Source organism: Chiloscyllium plagiosum, unplaced genomic scaffold (genome assembly GCF_037043375.1).
Source record: "Chiloscyllium plagiosum isolate Xiang-an unplaced genomic scaffold, Cpla_swu_hap1 HiC_scaffold_6, whole genome shotgun sequence".
Classification (NCBI taxonomy): Eukaryota; Metazoa; Chordata; class Chondrichthyes; order Orectolobiformes; family Hemiscylliidae; genus Chiloscyllium; species Chiloscyllium plagiosum.
Window position 1 is genome coordinate 102846076 of NW_028270144.1, and position 10206 is coordinate 102856281.

Genomic DNA, 10206 nt, shown 5'->3' on the forward strand with positions numbered 1-10206 from the left:
GTTTATAGGTTTCTATGAGATATCCCCTCATTCTTCTAAATTCTAGTGAATATAGTCCTAATTGATCCAGTCTCTCTTCATATATGAGACTTGCCATCCCAAGGATCAGTCTGGTAAACCTTTGTTACACTTCCTTCATAGCCAGAACATTCTTCCTTAGATAAGGAACTCAAAACTGCACACAATACTCCAGGTGTGGTCTCACAAAGGCCCTGTACAATTGCAGCAAGACATCCCTGCTCCTAGAATCGAATCCTATCACTTTAAAGGCCAACATACCATTTGCCTTCTTCACCACATCTGCGACTTCTAGAATCGGCATTGCAACACTGATTGCTCTGCGTGTAACATTGGAGAGGCTGCACAAAATGCAGCTGTACAGCTCAGAGGGAATGTTGCCCCATATTGGTTGGAGTTCACCCTTGCCCCACTTAACATGCCTCCCCTTTAACTTTCCCATATCACCATGCTCTCCATGCAGCATGTTTGCCATCTAAGCTGCCCCTGCAGATTTCTTCGAAGCCCTATAGGAAGTGAGACCTTCCCATTGGTTTTGTTACATTGTCAAGCAAATCACATAACATCTCCCTTCCATAGATACTGAGCTTTGAAGCATGTCAGTGCATGAGGTAACCCAGGCATTGGTGACTCAATGGTGGACTCTCACCGTCAGATTACAGATTACATTACAGAGTGGAAACAGGCCCTTCGGCCCAACAAGTCCACACCGCCCCGCCGAAGCGCAACCCACCCATACCCCAACATTTTCCCCTTACCTAACACTACGGGCAATTTAGCATGGCCAATTCACCTGACCTGCACATCTTTGGACTGTGGGAGGAAACTGGAGCACCCGGAGGAAACCCACGCAGACACGGGGAGAAGGTGCAAACTCCACACAGTCAGTCGCCTGAGGCGGGAATTGAACCCAGGTCTCTGGCGCTGTGAGGCAGCAGTGCTAACCATTGTGCCACCGTGCCGTCGTGCTTTAACTTTAGAATCTAACATTTTGGCCTAAGAGATTAAAGTAAATCTAACAGTGTTCTGATGGAGCTTGGAATACTGTGCTACAGAGAATATCTTCTACAGCAGAGGCCTCCTGTTACTGGGGTATAATGGGTTGGTGTTTTGAGATTGTTCAAGCTCCACAAAGAAAGCAGGATATCAATGAAAGCAAAATGCTGCAGATGCTGAAAGTCTGAAATGAGCGCAGAGAAGACTGGAGAAACTCAACAGGTCTGGCAGCATCTGTGGAAACAGAAACAGAATTAATATGTTGAGTTTGGAATGATTCTTCTCCAGAAGTGGAAAAGTATTTGATTTCGGACTACGCACAGAAAAGTCAGCATTAATGGGCTGAATGCTCAGCTGGTGTAATGTAATGATTCTATAGAGTCCAGCAGAGTCAATACCATGGTTTAAATCAACTGGCACATTTGCCACAGAGCTTTGCTGCTGTTGAAGTCCTGAATTTCATTGACAGCACACTAAGATAGGTGAAATGAAAGCACTGTGCAAGTACAGAGTACCTGGCATCACTCAAGGCAGAAGTCCCACAGAGGCAGTGTGAAATATTGCTTTCCATTAGTCACTCTTTATTCTTTGAGCAAGTTCACTGACACAAGCTGTGGGCCATTGGCCAAAAAACAAAGGCACAGATCATAGCTGTCAACTGATGTAAACAGGATGGATTTAACAGTAATAGGTGAGCAGAGTGTCACGAAACCACTACTTCCTCTAGTAAACTGGCTGAACAAAATAGAGTTTGGATTGAAGTATGTAACGGAAAACTCCCTCCACTGATTAGAAAGGTTCCACATTGAATGTGTTTCCTTCTTCTCCTAGTAGAAGGTATCTGGTTAACACCCTCTCCATCCCCACTCCACTCTCCCTCCATCAAATATGCACTTTATTGTCCCTCAGGCTGAGACGATCAGTGTAGCTGTTTTGGCTGCATTTTTTTCCTTTAAATAATCAACTTACCTACAATTAAGTCTGGGTATGCTGTAATTTGTAATCTCACTCAGAGGCAGGATTAGATCAATTACTGCTGAGAAATTCTATTCTGGGGGCAAGGTCCAGATATGCTGTTATAGCAAACTGGAAGACACTGACCAGGCATGCCTTCATGGGCTACGTATTGTACTGTTCCCAAAAACTGACATTCCTCACACTGCAAACACAAACATTCAACGAATAAAAATGTTGCATTTCCTTTTTAAGTCTAATTAACAGTCATCAATGATCTCAGCATGAAAGCAGGAGAGCACGGACGAATACAATAATAAAGCAGTATTGTTCACCAGCTGAATGAATCATGTTGGAGAACTGATGCTGATTGTTTGTATTAAAGGGAAACTGGTGAAAAAAAAATACCCCTGCACCGACTGAAACTGTGGGAGTGCAGTTTAACAAGGCTTTGGTCCCAAACTAAATTTTCAGCCTCTATATTTATGTTGGTGCTCCAAAGGAGATTTGTAGCAGACAAATATTAATAAATAACGTTGACATTGTTGACCAGAATTTTATGGAAGTCCACCTGTTTGAATGAACGTGGATTCTGATCTCTTGCTGATAGGCACTGGGACCCTGAAGGCAATGTTACTGACAGTGGATAGTTCCTGGGATACCACCTCTCAGAGCTGCATGCCAAAAGTGAAAGGCAGCAGTTCAGCAACCTGAGCAATGCCACTGATTGATGTGGCTCCTGTCAAAGCTGCAGGGAGAAAGCCACAGCACCTCAAGATGAAGTACCTTTGAATGGCAGGCAAGAATGTGTTTTCTTATACATATGTTGGGAGCAGGCAGGGTGAACAGTCCAGTGGTGGTTTCAGAGGCAATGGTGCCTCCATTGTTACGGGGCCATCCATGTGAGTCATAGCTCCCTCAATACAGAACACCAGGGGGAAGCTGGCATGAGATACCCAGTGTGGCAAACAGTACAATGCCTATAGAGGGAGCAGAACGTGGCATTAAATGGGCTGTACATTGAATTAATTGGAGGCAAGCAGCCGCAATGTTGTCAGTCTCAATTCTGAGAAGCTCTTTCGAGCTTTCCTCTTCTGAGTTTTTAAGAGCCCTTCATCCTTTCCGTCCATCTCAAGACCCATTTGAGTAAATTCAGCTGATGGGAACCAAGTGGAACTCAGGGAAACAATGGAAAGAGATTATTACACATCCATTCATGACATTTAACAGAATATCATCTTTTGTTTTAAACACAGAATGACTTATTGCATCAAAAATTATCTGAGAAAATACCAGTAACATTTCTACTTTTACAGAAAATTTATGTCTAATTTCTCTTATTATTTCTGGCTAAGTCTGATGTCCTAAGACATTGGCAGCAAACAGCACTTGATAAACTTGCCAAACTATTGTTAGCACCAAGAATCTAAAGGAATACTTCTCATCCACGTTTAAGATTTTTGCTAGTTTATTGGTTAAAGTGCACCTTTGAGCAATTTTGAACAGAGAACCTCTGCCTAAATTCACAGTACAAAAATGCCTGTTCAAGATCTGCAGGAAAGCTATTCGTAGTGATGCTTTGGATATACTCAGAAAGGTAAGTGGAGAATCAATTGAGGGCCATTCCAGTTAACAGCACAATGGAAAGAAGGTGTTAAATGGAGACGTTGTAGTTAACAGTAACAAACTCTGGTGAAGTTGAGAAGGATTCTATACCTGATGGATCTGTACCACAAAATCCACTTATCTGTCTTTGATCCATATCCCTGAACACACTTATCAAACAAAATCCATCAATTTCAGTCTCAAACATGCATCAACACAATGTTTTTACATCAGACTGTACTTGAGACTAGTTGATTGTCACATTTGATGTGCAACAAACTAAATATGTTGATGTGGCACTACTGAAATATTTGCAAACTATATGAACAACTACCAGAGCTCTGTGTATGCTTTGTCTTTGTTGTTACGCCAAGCTTACAATGAAGTATTAATAAAAGCAGTTGTAAGGTAACCTGTAAGAGGTAGACAAAGAACTGAGCCCAATGACCTTTTCTCATCTGCAGCCACATCCAGAGCACAAAAGTGACAACATCCATCCTTTTGCTGACTTCACTCAGGGTGCCCCTCAATACACAAAGCTCCCAAGAAATTTCTTTATATGGGGGTAGAACATTTTCCTCCTATATTTATCTCACATTGCATTTTCCATAGAATTAGCTCCTTGTAACAAATAGTCACAGCTTTTTACTGCTTCTGGGGGTGGCACGGTGGCTCAGTGGTTAGCACTGCTGCCTCACAGTGCCAGGGACCCAGATTTAATTTCAGCCTTGGGCGACCGTGTGGAGTTTGCAAATTCTTCCCATGGGTTTCCTCCGGTTGCTCCAGTTTCCTCCCTCAATCCAAAGATGTACTGGTTAGGTGAATTGGCCGTGCTAAATTGCCCTGTGTTCAGGGATATGTAGGTTAGGTGCATTAGTCAGGGGTAAATGTAGGATAATAGGGTAGAGGAATGGGTCTGGGTGGGTTATTTTTTGGAGGGTCAGTGTGGACTTGTTGGGCCAAATGGCCTGTTTCCACACTGTAGGGTTTCTAGTCTAGTCTTCTAGTCTAGTCACTGGGTTCCCATTTCCCCTCATCGCTGAGTAGCAAGTTCAAGTGACCATCTCCAGGTGAGTTCCTCAGCGAGATTCTTAAATCTGCCACCAGCATTAATGTATCCCCTGTAGTTCTTCTTTCCCCAGACCATGCCAGGATAAATCTCCCAGAATCTTCCAAATGTGACAGGATTATTTTCTCCAACTGGAGACTATTTCTCTCCCACATCCGGCTGTGGTGACTTGCAAGCCAAGCAACTTCTTTTATCTGCTGACTGTACAGAACTGTTGTCTGTCTGAGATAATCATTGACTTATAGGAAAACCGGTAATCTGATCAAAAAAAAGGCTTTAGAGGTGTTGCAGGCACAGAGGGATTCAGACTGTAGGGCCTCTTGAAGTGGGCCTGGTCTTGGGTGCCACTAGAGCTTACAAAAGAAGACAGAACTATCTGGTAAAGATGCAGAATAGCATATGCAAAGCAATATGTTTGCATTTGTGCTTATCCAAGAAGAGCAGAGCACATGTTGCTTCTGATGTTCCCCAGCAACTTCAATGCCTTTCCTCAAAGTAGGTAGTTATGTAAACATCCAGCACTTCACATTTGATGATCTCAGCCCTCTCAGCATGCTTATGCACCAGGCTCTCCTGCAATGAAATAAGGCTAGGGATTGGATGAGATGAGAGCGAGTGCAGAAGCAGAGTAAGTGAATAGGAATTTTGGTGGGTGAGTAGTTGTAGATGATGTGATGGGTGTGATCTGTTAGACGAACATCATGCATGTGATGCTAAAGTTTGTAAGTTGTGACTGTTTGTGTGCTGCCTGTGCAGGGACAGAGTGAGACTGAGGGATGCCTCTGTGAGTGTGAGATGTCAGACAGAAAACAGTCCATATAGCTTTGCAATGTACACGAGATTATTTATTTTCTTGTGGCACTGCTCAGTGTCCCTTTTTTGTAGGTCACTGGCACTGACCTGGAGCTGTGATCTGCTGCCAGGCTGGATGGGTCTGACAGGATAGCCTCCCATTGTTATCACCTGGGAACAGGATGGATCTTCTCTTGCTGGGTCTGTCCAGCAGTTTCTGCAAGGCGCCACCGCTAAACCGGAGAGCCAGCACTGACTTCGTAGCTGGCATTTTTGGGCTTCTGGAATAGTGGCAATCACAGGCTGAGAGAATGTTCCTGGTTTGCAGTGAGGGAAGTGGTGCCGAGCAGGTCTTAAAATGCAACATCAGAGTCTTCAGCTGTGGGAAGTCCCATTGGTATTGAGAACCTCCAGCTTCTTAGCCTTGTGATTCACCAAAGTGCACAAATTTTGTTTGCTGTGGACAATGAGCTGAGAAGCATGAGAAGACATGAGTTAATGCAGCCCAATGTGGATGTCCCAATGAGTGAGGCCACAATCTAAGGATACAGGGTAGACCATTACTGACTGAGATGAGGAGAAATGTTTTCACCCGGAGAGTGGTGAGCCTTTCCAATTCTCTGACACAGTCAGCAGTTGAGGCCAAAATAATGAATATTTTCAAGGAAGGTGTTAGATACAGTTCTTACGGCTGCAGGGATCAAAGGTTTTGGGGAAAAAGCAGGAACCTATTTGAATGGTCAGCTATGACCATATTGAATGGGCAAAGGGATAATAGCCTACTCTTGCTCCCATTTTCTATGTTTCCATTCTTTTCTATCCCAGGCCCTGGTGGATATGGTGCAATTCAACACACTTAACGTTTCTATAACCTTGAGATAAAAAATTACTGCCCATGTCTTTACATCACAAAATAATCACCAAACAGTTACCCTGTTCACAGAACTTTGGTGAAATTATCTACTACAAACTTAGGGGATTCTGATTCAAATCAGAGAAAGGTGAAACATCTTGTGGGATTTCATACTGAGGATAAGAATTCAGGTTGGATTTTCATGTCCATGTATGTCCCCAACTCCATGGACGTTTAAAAGCAGCAGGCAGAACCTAGCTGAGTAACACAGCAGGGCCATTTAAACTGAGGGTTGGTTTCAAACAAACTCCATCTTCACTGTCACTGCTGGGTGAAAATTGCAAATTGATTGAGTAGATGTAAGTATGGCTGGAAGGCAGAGAAATTCTGCTTAATTGTCAGGAACTGAATTGCTTTAAATCACCAGCTGTTTAAAGTTGAGAAAAAAAACCTTACGTTACCATTGAACATTAAACAGAGGTTGGAAGGATTGCTTTTATTGGCAAGACTTCTGTAGTTTTTTGAAGAAAATCTTTGCCACGTATTTCACGGTTTTAATTGATTTCTTTGTTCACAATTTCCAAGGGCTGTCATGTCATTTTGAATGCTTACCTGAGTTTCAAAAGCCACAAAGCATTCAATCAGCTGTCGATGCCATAGAATAAAGGATTTTTGATTTTATAACAGATTAACCCCTGTGGAGAATTTTTAAACATGAACAGGTTTCATTAATAGTAGTTTTATCACAATCAAATGCATATGAGTGAGGATTATATAAGATCATTTGAGCTTTTTTTCATCTTTACATTGTTCCTGACGGTGGACAATGAGTGAATGGCTATAAAAGTGGCATGTGAGTATTCATTCATGGGATGTGGCATTTGTTCTGCATCCCTGGTTGCCCTTGAGAAGGTGATGGTGAGCTGCCTTCTTGAACTGTTGTGATCCTATTGCTGTAGGTAGATTCACAGTGTCATTAGGGAGCAACTAAGAAATTAACAAGTGCTAAAGCAAATGTGACAAATCCAGAGAACCAAGCCAGGCCTTATCAACTGCCTGTCACAGCACTCATTCGTATCTGTGGCCACCCACAATCCACTTCTAGAGTCCGTGGGTTTGACTCATTCACACCCTGCCTTTCCCCAACGTGAAAATTGGGCCTTATTGGGCCAAATATATCAAAGCAGTTCTGCCAAGTTGACTTAGAAAGTAAATATCTCTGCTTTTTTGAAGTCTGTTTTTTATTTTTCAATAATAATTGAAATAATCAATCTTGCAATGATGGAAGTCTCCTTTGAACAATTGAAAGGAAATCATGATTAACCAACTGAGCAATGAGCTCATTTAGACTAGAAGTGGTTGAAGGATAACAGTTCAAGGCAACCATTCAGCATGTGGCAAACTTGTGGAGGAGAGCTTCAAATGCAGTGCTGCTCAGTTAAGACCCAGTAGAATTTTTCAGCTGAATTTTTCACCTCTTCCTCCATATTCTCTATCTCAATTCTCTTATCATTTATAATTTTCAGCATTAGCAATCAAAGAAAAAGTTTACACATTTTAGTCATTTGAGAAGTTACACATGTAGGAAAGGTATTAAGAATTTGGGTATCAGAATTAACCCTACTTCAACTATGACTAAGTAACACACTTAAACTTAAAGGTTATTGGAGTGGGATAGTCCCTTTCTTACTCATTTTCATCAGATCCTCCTCCAACTGATGCCTTTTTTGGTGCTTTAGTTGATGCGTGGCATTCCTTGAAAACCTGTCAAAAGTTAAAACCTGATAATACAAGTTATAATAACTGTTGCAATTGTTGCCTGCTGTTAATTCTACATACCATTTTCAACAGTAGACTCAGGATGGAGTCTAACACTAACATTGAAAATATTTAGTACGACTGACTAACCATTTTCAGAAGTCACTATTGTCCTGACTTTCCAAACTTCAGTTGTTACTCTGGTGCTAGATGCAAGTGAAAAAAACAAGCACTTTATGCATTCAATTTCATCACAAACTGCATATCAGCCCAAACAGCATAACTCCTAAGCCGTAAAAGTGCTGGAGAAACTCAGCAAGTCTTGTAACATCTGTGGAAAGAGGAACAGAGTTAACATTTCAAATCTTATGATTCTTAATACACTCCTAAGAGATCTGCTGAGTTTCACCACTGCCTGAGATATCATAAACCTATTCTGAATTTTATACAAAGAAGCTGTCTGTGTGGAGTTTGCACATTCTCCCCGTGTCTGTGTGGGTTTCCTCCGGGTGCTGCGGTTTCCTCCCACAATCCAAACGATGTGCACATCAGGTGAATTGGCCATGCTAAATTGCCACGTCAGGGGTAAATATTGGGTAGGGGAAATGGGTTTGGGTGGATTACTCTTCAGAGGGTCGGTGTGGACTTGTTGGGCTGAAGGCTCTGTTTCCACACTGTAGGGAATCTAATCTAAAAAAGTTCTTGATTTTCTCTTGCAGCCTTCAATGCCTGTTCCTCAAACTAATGAAGTTATTTTCTATTATCACATGCAGCATCCTAAGCCAAATGGACAAGTACTTACTCACAAGCTTCAACAATTATAATACAAGCTTTTAAAATGTAAGTGGTGCTTCTTGGTTTACTGTACCTTGCTATTAAGCTTGCTGATGCTTGAATGTTGGTTCTTGGCCTTTCATCTGTGCTTTCACTTCTAAATTTACTCCATGGAAATATCCCAAGGTAGGTTCTCCTCCAATTCTTGCTCTTTCCCTGTTTTGGCAGCTTCATATAATGAGACAGCTAAGGTAGAGAATTAATTTCATGGAGTATTACAGTCTGTTCAGTGGTATAAGAAATTGGAATTACAATGTACAGTTTTATTTGAAAGACTAGCAGGAATCTTAAGGTGCAATTAGATTGTGAGAACAGAATGGCACAAGAATTGCACATATTTAAGGAATAGGACCATCTCCAGCATCATGGTAACTAAAAATAATTTGTCAAGAGGTAATAAACATCTCGTCAGTGTCATCCTCATCTGGACAGCATGTTTTTTAAAAGTATGGTGGTCATCACGTCATTGCACTGAAGTGTTATATCAGAGCTGCAGAGTACAAATTCACAGGAAAAGCATTCTGCTCTAACATACGCATTCTGTGTTTTGGCAAAGTGATCCCAGTGCAAGTTTATTTTATTCTTTGAAAATTGAAAAGGTAAATATATAACCTTCCTCACCTGTTTACATAGTCTCCTTTTGTTGATGTAGATAACAGTTTCAAATCAGTTAAGGTTATTTTGTTCCAATTTTAGTTATTTTTAATCCTTCGACGTTCTCCCGTACAGTTTTCTGGGGGACGTGGTTGTTCACAGTCTCTAGGAGGATATGTTGTAGGTTCAGTTCTGGTTACTGAGGGCAAGGGCTGCTCTATGTAGCAGTCAGCAGGGGGTGCACCAAGTCAAGTTGCAAAGTGGCCTAACTTGTGACATCTTGCATTGGGGCACAGACAAAATTCTCACTTATTTAAAATTCAGAATAATTCAAATAAAATTGAAGTTGTAACATTTCTCTGTTTTGTCACGTTAGAATAGTTTTTTGAAGATTCAAAATCAATTACACACACATCTGAAGTTTCTTATTTCTCCACTTGATTGAAAAGGATATCAGCAGACATTAGCTGTATAAGAAAGTAACAGCACAAAGCATGATCACTGGAACATACCCACATTGGGGATAAATAATGTGCCATTATTAAACACTAATGTTTAAATTTTACCACGTAACACTTAAGAGTAAGAGGATAAGCAAGGAAAGAGTGTGTCCATTAGGAACCAAAAAGTTAAGTCACGCGTGAACACATTGAATGTGGGTAAGGTTCTTAATAAATACTTCATGGCTGCCTTCACAAGAAATGAGACCCATTATACACATATAAAGTGTGAA

At 41.4% G+C, this 10206-nt stretch overlaps 1 long non-coding RNA gene across 3 annotated transcripts in view; it reads right to left on the minus strand.

The window, feature by feature from the left end:
* The window catches only part of LOC122550822 (uncharacterized), a 114716-nt gene extending 104892 nt beyond the window's left edge, over positions 1-9824 (minus strand). For all 3 annotated transcript variants that reach the window (XR_015757472.1, XR_015757471.1, XR_015757473.1), the window contains exons 1-2: positions 9501-9824; positions 8914-9065 (exon numbers count right to left, since the gene is read on the minus strand). This is a non-coding gene — a long non-coding RNA (uncharacterized LOC122550822). The remainder of the gene's footprint in view (positions 1-8913; positions 9066-9500) is intronic.
* Positions 9825-10206: the final 382 nt, after the last annotated feature.